The 15,292-nt window shown below is 34.6% G+C and overlaps 1 long non-coding RNA gene across 1 annotated transcript; it reads right to left on the bottom strand.

Moving 5' to 3' along the window:
- Positions 1 to 1,644: 1,644 nt before the first annotated feature.
- LOC119240080 (uncharacterized) lies at positions 1,645 to 14,460 on the bottom strand. Its single transcript, XR_005124076.2, has 3 exons — positions 14,381 to 14,460; positions 9,472 to 9,564; positions 1,645 to 1,824 (listed from the first exon to the last, which is right to left on the bottom strand). It is a non-coding gene; the product is annotated as an uncharacterized LOC119240080 (long non-coding RNA).
- Between the last annotated feature and the right edge of the window lie 832 nt (positions 14,461 to 15,292).

Below are 15,292 nucleotides of genomic sequence, written 5' to 3'. Positions count from 1 at the left end.
ATGAGAATATCACCATGAGACAGAAACTGGAAAAAAGTGTCAAACAGAAATTTTGGAGAGAAAAAAATAAAAATAAATCTGAAACTTCACTGTAGGAGATCAGAGTGGATTGATTAAACAGAAAAAAAAAATCATAAACTTGAAGATGAGTCATTTAAAATTATCAAGTCAGGAGAACGAAAAGGAAAAAAAAAATGAAGAAAACCTGAGGAACTTATGAAATATCAACAAATTGACCAATACACTTTTTTATGGGAGTCACAGAAGAAGAAGAAATAGTGACGGACAGAGAGTTTCTGTTTGAAAACATTCTAATTTTCTCACCAGATTTGGCTGAAAACCGCCTAAATCTTAAGGGAAAAAAAAAAGAACATTCAAATTTAAAAAGAGGTCCTTAAGAAGATACATTATAAACAACTTGTCAAAAGTCAAGACACAATCATGAAAGCAGCAAGAGAAATGTGAATCATCATATATATGACAAACCAGAAGGGAGTGGGATAATATATTCAAAGTGTGCTGAAAGGAAAAAAACTGTGAACCAAGAAAACTATATCTAGCAAAATTATTCTTTAAATATGAAGGAGAGAAATAAAGACTTTCCTGGATAAACAAAAGCTGAGGGAGTTCATCACCACAAATTCCGCCTTATAAGAATTGCTAAAGTAAGCCCCTTCAAGTTGAAACAGAAAGATGCTCGGCAGCAACACAAATGTATGAAAGTATATCTCTGGTAAAGATAAATATAAAAACAAATGTAGAATTCTGTAATACTGAAGTGAATTACTGAAAATAAACAACTTTCAAATAAGGTATAGAATTACAAAAGTAAAAACATTAATTTATAACATGTAAGTGAATACAAAAAGATTATTAATTTGTGATAGTGATAACATAAAATGGAGGGAAAATGTAAAGAAATAGAATTTTTGTATGTGATTAAAGTCACTATCATTTTAAAACACTGTTAAAACTAAGATTTTTATATAATCCCCATAATAACCACAATGAAAAATCCCATAGAAGATGTAGAGAAGAAAACAAGAAAGGAACCAAAGTATGTCACACACAAAACTACAAAAAATTCAATGAAATGTATAAGGCAGTAAGACAGGAATACAGATAAAATAATTAGAAAACATGTAGAAAAAATTAATGAAGTGGCAGTAATACCTCTTTTCCTATCAGGAATTACTTTAAATGTGAATAAGATAGTGTTGGAAGTATATAGCAACAAATGTTACATGAAAAAATAAGATCTCGAAACAATATAATGGTACCCCTTAATGTACTGAAAAAGAAAAAAAAAACCTAAACCCAAAATTAACATTGGACAGAAATAATAAATACTAGAGAGCAGAAATAAAGAAACTAAACAATAAACACATATCAGTGAAACTAGGTTGGTATTTTTAAAGACCATGAAAATCAACAAATCCTTACCAAAAATAGTAAGATACATTTTCTCAAATATTCTACTGAAAACTAAATATTCTGTCAATAATTCTTTGCTTACATATGCCTGAATATATCCAGATACATACAAACAAATCTACACACATATACACACATTATTTACAACATATAAACTTATACAAAAACATACACACTTGTACATATATCAACATTATACTGTACCTCATAGGTAGTTCCGTAATGGCACGTAAATTGGCATTGCCTGTTGGTTTCTGCATCTTGCTCAACATTGGTATAAAATATTACTCCATCTCCAGAGCACGATACAATCTGCTTATCATTTGTACATGGTAAGAACTTTGCACTAAATATATTTGCTCGGTGCCCTGAACGAATTGTTGTTAAAACCTAAAACACACAGAAAAAGAGATGCTTGGTAATTCACTGTTACCTAGTGAAAAACATTCATACTTAATATACTTATAGGCAGTAAAAATTCTCATTAACATTCTCATCTCAATAAAAAATTATCTGATTATAAATTATAATTAGGAAAAAAATCAGAAAGAAGAGATATTCATTCCTCTCCCCAGATGTGAAGATTGAATATCATCAAAAGAAATAGTGCCATGAAAACTGAATATACATAGTTCCACCTATTCGCTGTATCTGAGTCATTCATAGATCTTAATAAAAAAGACTATTTGATAGATTTTTTGAAATTGTACTAATATAATTTGTTTAGAATTAGGACATAAAAATAAACTGAATCATAAAATACGAGTAATAAAATGGCATATAGATGAGGTTACAAAAAAGTATCAACATCCAATTTCTTAATTATATTTATAAGTCTAGAATTCTGTGTCAGAAATAAACTAAGTAATTTAATATTTGAAACTTATATTGCAAATAAAGAACAAGGTTAAATGCTTAAAAATTGAGGAGAGGGGGAGAATCTGACAAAAACTGATTTTTTAGTATATGTGCTGCCAAAGCGAGCACCAAAAACTGATTTTTAAAAAGGGTAAATGTCCAGTCCACAAACATATACAAATCATCCCTAAAAATGTGAAAAAGTAAGAATACATCCAATTTTATTCATAAGGGAAATACAAGTTAAAACTACACTGAAATACTAACTCCCACTTACTAGAATGACAAAAACTCAAAAGCTTGAAAACACTGTATAAGCAAGGCTATGGGGAATGGGCTCTTAAACATTTCTGGGGCAACAGTTAAATAGTAGACGACCAACGGAGAGGAATTTAACAATATCTCAAAAAGCCACATATGCTTTCACCCACTTTGACAACTGTTATGTCTAAGAATTTACCCTAAGAGATACCTTCAACCATAGACACATACACAAACGCACAAACTGTTCATGGGGTTATTATTTATAATTAAAAAAATAGACTGATTGAAAAACTACAGTATATTTCCATAATGTACTTATAATGGGAATTTAAAACAATGGGAATATCTGGTAAGCTTTAAAAAAGTGCTAATAGGAGGGCCTCCCTGGTGATGCAAGGGGTTAAGCACAGCACTATGAAGCAATTTGCAGCCTCTGTAGCATGAGTTCAATCCCTGGCCAGCCAGGGAGCAACCGACATGGCATGGCAGACCTCTCCTGACTTGCCCACTGCTCCCCTCAGTAGTGTATTTCAGTCAGTCTACCTGTTCTGTTCCCCACTCTGTCTCTGGTGAATCCTCTCACCCCCCGCATCTCTGGCCTGCTCTTGTATCAATCAATCAATAAATAAATCTTTAAAAAAAGAGAAAAAAAGAAACAATAGGAGTAAGTCAAAATACACCAAATTGGTTTGAAATGTCCCACTAAACAAATCGGGAACAATTTGAGCATCAACAAAGATTGTAAGTGATAGATTATAATACATTGAATCAAAACAGAAAGCTATAATTTCATAGTAATTTTTTTAAAAAGTGGTAGCGACAAAGGAAATGTTCTTATTTACAGAATAGTAGCAATTAATAAGTGTAAAAGACACAACAGAATGAAAAATCACTATTTTGTAATCACACTGTAATGATTATAGCAAGAATCAAGTAATACTAACAATAGTGTATGAAGATTTTAAAAGTATATTGTAAAATAGTCTCAACATAACACCTTACATGAAGTTTATTACTTACAAACGGTAAATGTATCTATGTAATAGAGAGATCAAAGTTAACATCACCAGTAAGGGGATAAACTAGTATTTTGTGCCACTAACTATTATAACCTGTGGAAACTTAGCAAATTGTTTAGTTGTAGTATACTCATGAAGAAACAGTCGGACAAATGCAAATTGAGAAGCACTCAAAACTGGCCTGATATACCAAAACAAGAAGAAGACAACTAACAGTACAATGTCATGAAAAAACAAAAAGTTGGACAAACTTATTTAGGAGACTAAGGAAATAAGACAACTAAATGAAATGTGTGATGTTACACTGAAAGAGGCATGGCAGTGATAAAGAACATATTTGAAATAAAGGAGATATATGAATATGCTATGTACATGTGTGATCGGTGTATATGTGTAATATACAAAGTCATTACATATATTTTTATATAATAATACACAGTCAATTCTCATTATTACCAGTAGTTATGTTCTATAGTCACCACAGACACTGAAACAACAAGTACTGAATCATTGCTTCTAGGGAAATTAAGGGTCAGGTTCCTGAGATTCTCTAGTCACATTTTCATGAGTGGATCAGTATATAACTTTGTCTTATGTGTTTCTGTTCAGAGATACTTTGTTGAAAAAATATTGCTGATTCATTAACACTGACCTTACAGCCAACAAAACTGTAACTCATGCCTGAATAAAGCTAACCTAAAATATTTTCTTTATGAGCACATCCCAGTATATTGTTTAGGAATACTAGAATCTTTTAAAAATGCAAATCATATCAATTGCATATCTGAAAAATTCAGTGGTTATTTTAATTAAACTGAAATGTAAGCTCCTTAATATAGCCTATCAAATCTATTTTCTGACCCCTGCCAAGTATGTTAACTTCACTTTGTACCACTTCTTTCTAGATAATCGTCGAAAGAATCACTCATAGCAGGAATCTAGAAAACTTAAATAAGGATCGGGAAAATGAATAACTATAAGAAAGTGAAAATCATAATCAACAAAAACTATGAACCACAGACACTTTATAGGGGGTAGGAGGTGGGAGGGGAGGGATTGGGGTCAAAATAAGGGGGTTGCAATTGTATGGGGAATATAAAAATAAAATTAAAAAAAAAAAAAAAAGAATCAGTACTCTTAAATAAGTACTCGTGTATATAGCTAGTAGTTTCAACAAAATTTAAAATTTTTAAATTGTTGAGGGCCTCCCCGGTGGCGCAGCAGTTGAGCGCTGGGTTGCGAAGCTGCCCGCAGCCTCTGCGGCGCTGGTTCGATCTCCGGCTGCTCCCCAGCCACCAGAGGAGGGTCCCACATGGCACGCAGACCTCTCCTGCCGCCCGCTGCTCCCCTCAGCAGTGTACTTCGGTCCTTCTGCCTGCTCTGCTCCCTGCTCTGGCTCTGGTGAATTCTCTCACCCTCCCGCGCTTCTGACTGTACCCAGTGCATGTATAAACAAAACAAACAAACAAACAAATAAAAATAAATAAATAAAACATGCCTCTATTAAAAAAAAAAAAAAAAATTTTTAAATTGTTGAAACTGAATCTATACAACCAATACATTTATGCATAGTACTGGAGGTAAATAGCGTAAGGTTGATTTTAAAAAAATCATATACACTTGCAAACAATTACAGCTTTATATAAGTGAATTTATTAATATTTTGTGCATGCTTTCATTAGACTATTGCATTATAATATTTATTCAGCAAACATTTAGGAATAACACCCTACGGAGACAGGAGTTGTCAGAGTAACAGCCTGAGATGAAAATGACATGTTGACAACTGAAATTAGTAACAAATGTGAAGGTGAACTTGATGTAACATGATCACTTTGCTAATCATGATGTTACTTTGGCTAATCTAGAAAGTCAAACAGGTATCTCTTTTCTCCTCATGTCATAAAATGAACCTTCCAAAACTTCAAGCTAGGGCCAAAAGGATCCAGACAGAATATATATTTTTTAATCTCAAATTTTTTAATTTGGTAAAAATCACCCCTCTCTAAGCCCAATCTATAGCCCAAAGGCATAAAATATAAGTTTACTGCCTTTTATTAATATTTACTGGGTTCCAAGTTTATGACAGGTAATTTACTATGCGCTGAGGAAACAAAAAAAAATTGTCATTGCCATAAAGAAGTTACAGTGTAATGCTGAGCAACATGCAAATACCCATAATATAATAAAATATAATAATCGAGTTATTCACAAAGTTCAATGAGAACACAAGCGAAGGAGTGACCACATTTGCCTCGGAAAAGCTAGAGCTATATATAACACAATAAGAGTTGAGACTAAGGATCAATTTAAATATGACAAATAAGTGGGAAGTATGTGGGAAAGCAGAATATCCCATGAAGAGAGGAAAATGCTAACAAATGCAAGACTAAGAAAACAACTTTTTGCGTTCTGAGGCCTGTAGTTACTTGACTGAGGTCAAATCAAGAAAAATTTTGCACACACTATATATTCAGGATTTTTTCATAGAAAGTGCTAGGAGGTTACTTGAGGGCTTACTTCCTTCTTTTTTAACTATATATTGCAAAGGTAGTCCTTTGTGTGGCATCTCTTATTGGAATCCACTCCTGATCTGAGTCAACCCTGACCTGTTTCTGTCTACATTACCTTCACAGCCATCAAAACTACAGTATTTAGATGCTCAGACTGTCAAATATCTTCAGAGCAAAAGAGCTCACTTCTCTGGGTTTACCTTTCCCTTCTATTTTGGTAATAGATAATTCCCTACTATCAAAGCAGTTGTTACTTTTAGGACAATTTTTAAAGTATTTAATCAACCATTTTTTAGCTCTTTTCAGTGAGAAGACTAGTGCAGATAACTAGCCCATAATTTTTGGAAAATAAAATTTCACAAATTTCTATGTTTATATGATTAATATATGAGGCCATTCATAAGGGGCATCTACAATCTCTTAAATCTACACAAAGTTTCAAAACTTTTTTTTTTTTTTTTTTAAAAAGATTTATTTATTGATTGATTGATTTATACATACATTCATACAAGCACTGGGTACAGTCAGAAGCGCGGGAGGGTGAGAGAATTCACCAGAGCCAGAGCGGGGAGCAGAGCAGGCAGAAGGACCGAAGTACACTGCTGAGGGGAGCAGCGGGGCAGCAGGAGAGGTCTGCGCGCCATGTGGGACCCTCCTCCGGTGGCTGGGGAGCAGCCGGGGATCGAACCGGCGCTGCAGAGGCTGCAGGCAGCTTCGCAACCCAGCGCTCAACTGCTGCGCCACTGGGGAGGCCCACAAAAAAAAACTTTTCTTTTTTTAAATTCTATTTATTTTTGTGTAGAAGAGCTGGAGTATAAGCCAGAGGTACAGGGGGTGAGAGGATTCACCAGAGACAGTGGTGAGAAGAGCAGGTGGATTTACTGATTTACTGAAATATACAGCTGAGGGGAGCAGCAGGTGAGACAGGAGAGGTCTGCTGCACCATTATGTCGGTTAGGTCCCTGGCCAGGGATTGAACTCAGGCCAATGAAATGGGCCATCACCATATTAGCACTGAGACTTAACCCTTGGGCCAGCAGAGAGGCCTCTCAAAACTTACAACAAATAAATCTTCCTATGAACTCACAGGATTGAAAATAGAGTCAAACTAGAAATAACAAATAATATTGGGCTTATAATCAAAAAGTTCAGATGGTGCAAGGGTGCACTGGTGAAGGAAATTCTATGGGGACTACACCTGAGATGGGAGTGGGAAGCAAATATTGTTTAAAAATGAATAATGATGTAAAAAAATAATAAAAAATTTAAAAAACTTCACTCTTTAATTAATCCTCAATGTTTTAAAATTTTTTAAAAATCCTATATAATACCAATTTTGGGTCTATTAAACCACTGTATGAGCAAAGTTTTTACACTTAAATCTTTTAAAAGTACTATCTGATTAATCATTTCTCAAGTTAGAAATGAGAAAGAGTAATCACTTTTCCAACTGATCAACTGCAAATGATCAAAAAGCATTTCACACCTACATTAACCCAGGAAATTTTTGCTATTATAAGGAAAGTACTGTCCTAGTAATTGCAGATCTAAGAGAATCAGGGTTTATAAATATCAAATTTCTCTACTAAGTCTAAACAATTAAGTAAGGCTATTGCTGAAATAAAATTATGACCTGTATTTTAATCAAGAACAGTCTCAATATGCATACTTCAATTATACAGATTGTACTGAGACCCATGCATCGATGTCATTTTTTTAAAACAAGCAAATAAAGGAGAAACAGAGCTCTTAAAATTTATTTCATTGTGTCTATTCACAAAAGAATTGAAAACAGGGACTTGTGAGAGGTATTTATTTGTACACCCATATCAACAGCAGCATTATTCACAATAACTAAAAGGTGGAAGCAACCCAAGTTGCCATTGACAGATGGAGTAATGTGGTGTGCATATACATGTATATACAAGTACACACACAGAGACACATACACACGTATGTGTGTATATGGTTATATAAAATGAGTACTATTCCAACTTAAAAAGGGAAGAAATCCTGATACATGATACAACATGGATGAATCTTGAGGACATCACGCTAAGTGAAAAGTCAATCACAAAAAGACAAGTATTGTACAAACATTTATATGAGGTACTTACATAAGTTAAATTCCTAAAGACCAAAAGTAACACTGATTATCAGGGGCTGGGGAAGTGAAGAATGAGTTACTGTTTAATGAGTACAGAGTTTCACCTTTGCAAAATGAAAAGAGTTCTGTCGCTAAATGGTAGTGATAGTAGAATGTATTTAATGTCAATGAACTGAACTCTTAAAAATAGTTAATTTTATGTTATGTATATTTCTCCACAATTTTAAAAAATAAGAGTGAAGCACTACATCTTAAAAAAAATTATCCTAGGGCTCCCCAGTGGCGCAGAGGTTGAGAGCTGGGCTGCAAAGCTGCTCACAGCCTCTGCAGCGCCGGTTCAATCCCCGACCCCTGGGCGAGGGTCCCACATGGCACGCAGACCTCTCCTGCCGCCCACTGCTCCCCTTAGCAGTGTACTTCGTCGGTCTGCCTGTTCTGTTCCCCACTCTGGCTCTGGTGAATTCTCTCACTCTCCCGCGCTTCTGACTGTACCCAGTGCTTGTAAAAATAAATAAATAAATCTTTTTTTTAAAAAAAAAATTATCCCAGTAGTATCTGGATCAATACTTTGTGTATTGTGAGCATTAAAATTCTGATAGTAATAATCAAAAAGCACTCCACATACATATTAATCCGGGAAATTTTCACTAATCTAAGAAAAATGCTGTCTTAGTAACTATGGACTTATGAGAAGAAGGGCTTGAAAACATCAAGTTTCCCTCTGCTAAGTAGGGAAATTTAAGCAAAGCTATTTCTGAAGTAAAACTATTATGTGCCTTGTAATCAAGCATAGCCTCTTTTCAGGCTAAAAGGCCAATAACATTTATTTAAATATCTATTTAAGTAAAGGAAAAAAGAAATACATGAACCATTTATTCTGTAAGATTGCTAATATTATAAATAAGACTTTGGTCTGCCAATCAACCATGTTCTGATAGAAAAAGTTGTATATTTTCTCTATATATATGAAATTAAAAAAGCCAATAAAAATCAGAACATAATTAAATAATTTTAATAATTTTAAATAATTAAAATTCAATATGATATCCTGGTTTGAATTGGGTGTCATGAAGCATTTCACTAGAACCTACTCACTGTTTTTAAACTGAGAAAACCCACTTTCTTAAGCTGTTTCACTTAAGTTTATTAGATTTTGTAAGCATAAAATTTAAAAAAAAACAACACATTGTCTCTTTTTCTCCCAAAGAATAGTTTTTCTAACTTTTTTTTTATCTTTTTCTCTCATGAAAGTGTAGATTTTTTTTAAACACTTTACCTTTCTGCTGTAAGGATTGCTAATTACTAATTTGGTGTCATCTGAGCCAGATAAGATATATTCTCCAGTCTCATTCCAACAGATTGTATTAACCTAAAAAGCAAGTGAAAAAGAAATTTAAGCAAAATGGATATAAAAACAAGTAAGCCATCACTTAACTGACAGTTCAAAACTTGTACCACTAACGGAGATTCTATCTATTGTAAATATATTCACCTATTTATTAAAAATACTGACTTCCATTTAGCAAACACAAGGCTCTGATAATTGACAATGAATTGTCTGAGTCTTTTTGAGATTAAAATTTATTTTAACTAATCTATATTCTATTCAGACACATAAAACCAAGCTATCTAAAAAGAAACTAGACAGACTTACTATAGAACTATAGTAATCAAGGCTAAGACATACTGTCACTATCAAAGACATACAGACCAATGGAATGGAACTGAGAGTCCAGAAATAAGCCCTTACTTCCATATTCAAATAATTTTTGACAAGGTATCCAAAACCATTCAACAGAGAAAGAAGTGAAAAAGTCTTTTCAGTAAATGATGTTGAGACAACTGGATATACACAAGCAAAAAAATGAATCTGGAGCCCTACTTCACTGAAAATGATTAAAGGTCTAAATGTACTGTCCTAGTAATTGCAGATCTAAGAGAATATAAAAGCCAAAACTATGAAACTTTCAGAAGGAAAGTTTTCTTTCATAAAATCTTCATGAACACTAAAACCACAATGAATTACCACTTCACATCTATCAAGATGGCTATAATAATTTCTGAAAAAAAAAAAAAAAACCCATAATCTCAGAAAATAACAAAAGTTGGTGAAGACATCAAGAAATTGAAAATCCTATACATTACTGGTAAGAATGCAAAATAGGCAGCTCTTTGGAAAACAGTTTAGCCTTAAAAACTGAGTAAGAGTTACCCTACTACCAGCAATTCCACAAGCATATACACAAGAGAAATGAAATCCTATGTCACACAAAAATTTATGCACAACAGGCCATAGCTGCATTACTCATAAATAGCCAACAGGGGAAACAACTCAAATATCTATAAACAAAATGTGACTGTTTATAACCAAGTATCTGTACAAGGAAATATTATTCAGTCATAAAATGAAACACCACCACATCATGGAAGAACCTTGAAAACACTATGCTGTCAAAGGAAGCCAGTCTAAAAGGCCACATATTATATGGCTCCATTTATATGAAAAGTTTAGAACAGACATATCTATAGAGACAGAAAGCAGATTAGTGACTGCCAACAGTTAGGTGGAGGGGGAATGGAAGTGACTGATAACTGGGATGGATTTTCTTTTTTGGATGTTAAACATATACAGAAATCAGACAGTAGTGACACTGTACACTTTCTGAATATAACAAAAATAAATTGTACACTAAAATCAGGTGAATTATATGGTACGTGAACTATCTCTAAATTAACCAAAAAATATAACTAGACTTCCACTTTCAGGCAAGATGGAGTAGTATGATTTCCTAACACATCTGAAGCAACTAAAAACATCAAAACACATTCTTTTATTTACTAATGTAGATAATACTTATTTATGAGCCATAAGACAAATCTCAATATATTTAGAAGACTTCAAATCAAGCAATCTACGTTCTCTGGCCAAAATGGAATTAAATTAGAAATCATTAACACAAAAAAAGTTTAAAAACTGTAACAGATAGCCAAATAAGAAATTACAAAATAAGCTAGAAAGTATTTTGAACTGGATGAAAACAAAAGGATAGTATCTCAATGTACAAGTTACAGCTAATGCAGAAGTTAGAAGAAAATTTATAGCACTAAAATACCCTAGAAAAAGCATATTAGGAAAGACAAGGGCCTCATATCAATGACCTCAGCTTTCCCCCCCAAAATTATAGAGAACAGCAAATGAACCCAAAGTCAGAAAAAAATTAGAAATAATGGCTATCGAACAGAAATCAATAAACAAGAGAACAGAAAAACAGAGAAAATTACTGAATCCGGAAACTGGTTTTTTGAGAGGACACATAGGGTTGACAGACCTCTACCTAGACTAATCAAGAAAAAAAGTGGGCTGGACAACATATTACAAATATCAGGACTATAAGAAGTGACATCACTAACTACATTTCTACAAATATTTAAATATGAAAGGGTATATTAGACACAACTTTATGCCAATCTAATAACTTGCATGAAACAGACAAAATCCTTGAAACACACATATTAAAATTCACTTAATAGGGCCTCCCCGGTGGCTCAGCGGTTGAGCGCTGGGTTGCGAAGCTGCCCGCAGCCTCTGCAGTGCCGGTTCGATCCCCGGCTGCTCCCCGGCCACCGGAGGAGGGTCCCGCATGGCGCGCAGACCTCTCCTGCCGCCCGCTGCTCTCCTCAGCAGTGTACTTCGGTCCTTCTGCCTGCTCTGCTCCCCGCTCTGGCTCTGGTGAATTCTCTCACCCTCCCGCACTTCTGACTGTACCCAGTGCATGTATAAACAAAACAAATAAATAAATAAATAAATAAATAAATAAATAAATGCCAAAAAAAAAAAGACATAAGTCTATTTTTATTAAAGAATTATAACTAGAATTTTCCACACAGAAAACTCCAGTTATGGATGGCTTCACTGGCAAATTCTGCCAAACATTTAAAAAAAGAGAGAGAATTCTCTACCAAGTCTTTCAGAAAATTAAACAAGACAAAATACTTTCCAACTCATTGGTACAAGAAAATAAATCTTTGGACCAATATCCTTAATATACATGAAAAAAAATCTCAAACAAAATTTAAGTAAATTGAGTAAAATAATACACAAAAATAGATAACATGATGATACAGCATTATCAAATGAGATTTATCTCTGGAATATAGGGATGGTTTAACACTCAAATATTAAGCAATATAATTAATGATATACTAAAAACGTTGCAAGAAACATTTACTTTCCACTTACCCTTAGAAAAATATTTAAGAATGCATTCAGTAAAATTTGAAAGTATATTTAAAAATGAAAAGATTCAGGGCCTCCCGGGTGGCACAGCGGCTTGCGAAGCTGCCCGCAGCCTCTGCAGCGCCGGTTCCATCCCCGGCTGCTACCCAGCCACCGGAGGAGGGTCCCACATGGCGCGCAGACCTCTCCTGCTGCCTGCTGCTCCCCTCAGCAGTGTACCTCAGTCCTTCTGCCTGTTCTGCTCCCCGCCCTGGCTCTGGTGAATTCTCTCACCCTCCCGCGCTTCTGACTATACCCAGTGCTTGTATAAATAAATAAATCTTTAAAAAAAAAAAAATACATTAAAAAAAATGATAATATACAGAAGTCTACAGCTTAAAAAACTTGACATTATCTAAAGATAATAGCTCATTAAGGGAGAAAAATCAAGTATTTGTTTTAGCCACCTGAGTCTTAGGAACAGATGACCATCACTAAAAGGAGGACAAACAAACATGTGCCTCCTCATGTGATACATATAAAGCACACCATATCACCTGTAATATTCCTGCCTCAAAAGCTGAATGTGAATCTAATCAAGCTCTCAAAGTAATTTCAACTTATAGGACATACAAAGTATACACATACATTAAATGACATTACAAGAAAACAAGCCAATTATCTACACTGTGGAATATTCTACAGAAAAACTGACTTGATTTCTTTAACAAGTCAATGGCAGGAACAAAAAGGGAACACTGCTCTAGATTAATAAACATTTAAGAAGCACAGCAACCAAGATATGGACTTGCTTGGATCCTCTTTTGAACAACCGTAAAGAGACATTTTTAAAGAATGAGAGAAATCTGATTATCAGCTGTGTATTAGATACCAAAAATACACTGTCAGTCTTGCTAAATTATATAATTAGATTTTGGTTGCACAGAAAATGTCCATTAAGGCTTACACAGAGGTGTGAAATGAAGGCTATCTGGGATTTGCCTTAAAATATTGTTACTTCAGCAAGGAAGAAAAAGAGGAAATAGAAAATGTGCCCAAATCTTGATAATTGTTAAATCCAGGTGATGATATATGAAAGTATATTTGAAATTTTCATAATAAAAATTAAAAATAAAAAGAGCTCTGTTAAATTTGGAGTGCTTATTCCACATGCAACTGGTAATGGAAGTAGAGAATTAGATATACAAATGAGAAATTTTGGGGGAAGTGGAGAGGTGAAAGTTTTTCATTTTTGTCTTTGTTTTGCTTTGCTTTGTTTCAACCATAGGATTGGATACTACAACTTAGAGCTGAAGAGAAAAGAGGGTGAGAGCAGCCAGGACACAGTCTTGGCATACCCAATATTTGGTGGTCATGAAATGGAGGAGTCAGCTACAAGGATGAAGAGAAGACAGTGAGTTAATGAGATGGGGAGAAAACAAAGAGACAATGGTATTGGCAGAAATCAAGAGAAAAAAATCTTTTGAGAAAGAACATGTGTTCAACCAATGTCTAAAGTTTCTGAGTAGTGACCACTAGATTTGGAGACATGAAGGTAACTAATGGTCCTCACAAAAGCAGTTTCAGTAGAATACATAAAAGTCCTTCATAGTTAAGAATGAACTATTGGGCCTCCCCGGTGGCGCAGCGGTTGAGCGCTAGGTTGTGAAGCTGCCCGCGGCCTCTGCGGCGCCGGTTCGATCCCCGGCTGCTCCCCGGCCACCGGAGGAGGGTCCCACATGGCGCGCAGACCTCTCCTGCCGCCCGCTGCTCCCCTCAGCAGTGTACTTCGGTCCTTCTGCCTGCTCTGCTCCCCGCTCTGGCTCTGGTGAATTCTCTCACCCTCCGTGCTTCTGACTGTACCCAGTGCATGTATAAACAAAACAAACAAACAAACCAGCAAACAAATAAATAAAGCATGCCTCTATAAAAAAAAAAAAAAAAAAAAAAAGAATGAACTATTACTTACACAGCCATCATGCACATTCAAGGTTGCTTCAAGTTTTAATCTTTGGATGAACTCTCTTCTTCCTGTTTAAAAAGAAAGAGATAAAGTAAATCATACAAATTACTGCTGGGAAAAGTGGAATATGGAAGTTAAAAGCCTAGGATATGGCATGAGGGACATTAAAGTCTTAATTCAATTCTGTTTATAAAATGAGTTATGCTGGACCAATTAACCTACTCTTTAGCCCTCATTAGAATACCTATGTGCTTCATGTGGTTATTTTAAGGATTAAGTGATTTAAGGATAGAAAGGACTTAGCATAGCATCTGGATCACGGTAAACTCCCAGATGTTCCCTTCATTCATCCATCCATCCATCCATTTACCCACCCACCCACTTAACTAATACACTGTGTACCCACTCAGTTCGAGGTGGTGTTCTTGGAACTAAGAATACAGTAGTAAAACAAAATAGAAAAGAAATCACTGTACTCTAGCAGTATTATTGAAATGCAACAAACCATACGTCATTTGGGAAAGGTGCTACATGGGAAAATAAAGCAGAGGATGGCAGTAAGAGAGGACTGGAAGAGAGGGACAGAGTTTTCAATTTTAAATAGGGTGGAAAATTGTTTTATGTAAAATGCCACCTATTTTTAAACACAATTCAATTACAGAAATGTTAAAATATTTTAGTCAATTTTACAATAAAATGTGGCAGCAAAAATATAAAATCAGCTTAAAAGTCCATCACAGCAGAAAAGTTAGAATACCACAAAAATAGGTAAGTTCCTACTTTGAAAAAGAGAAATGTTTCCTTTAAGAAATGAGTCATCTTTAGAAAAGATGGACCAAAAAGCTTCAGATTTATTCAAAAGCTGCAATGAAAGGAAGTTGAATATATGACAAAGAGCAATAATTAGCTAAGTAATCA

This window comes from Talpa occidentalis, unplaced genomic scaffold, assembly GCF_014898055.3.
Source record: "Talpa occidentalis isolate TD23 unplaced genomic scaffold, MPIMG_talOcc4v2.1 talOcc4.12, whole genome shotgun sequence".
In the NCBI taxonomy this organism is placed as follows: domain Eukaryota; kingdom Metazoa; phylum Chordata; class Mammalia; order Eulipotyphla; family Talpidae; genus Talpa; species Talpa occidentalis.
The sequence above is the reverse complement of the archived record's forward strand: the minus strand, read 5'-3'. Positions and strand labels throughout refer to the sequence as shown.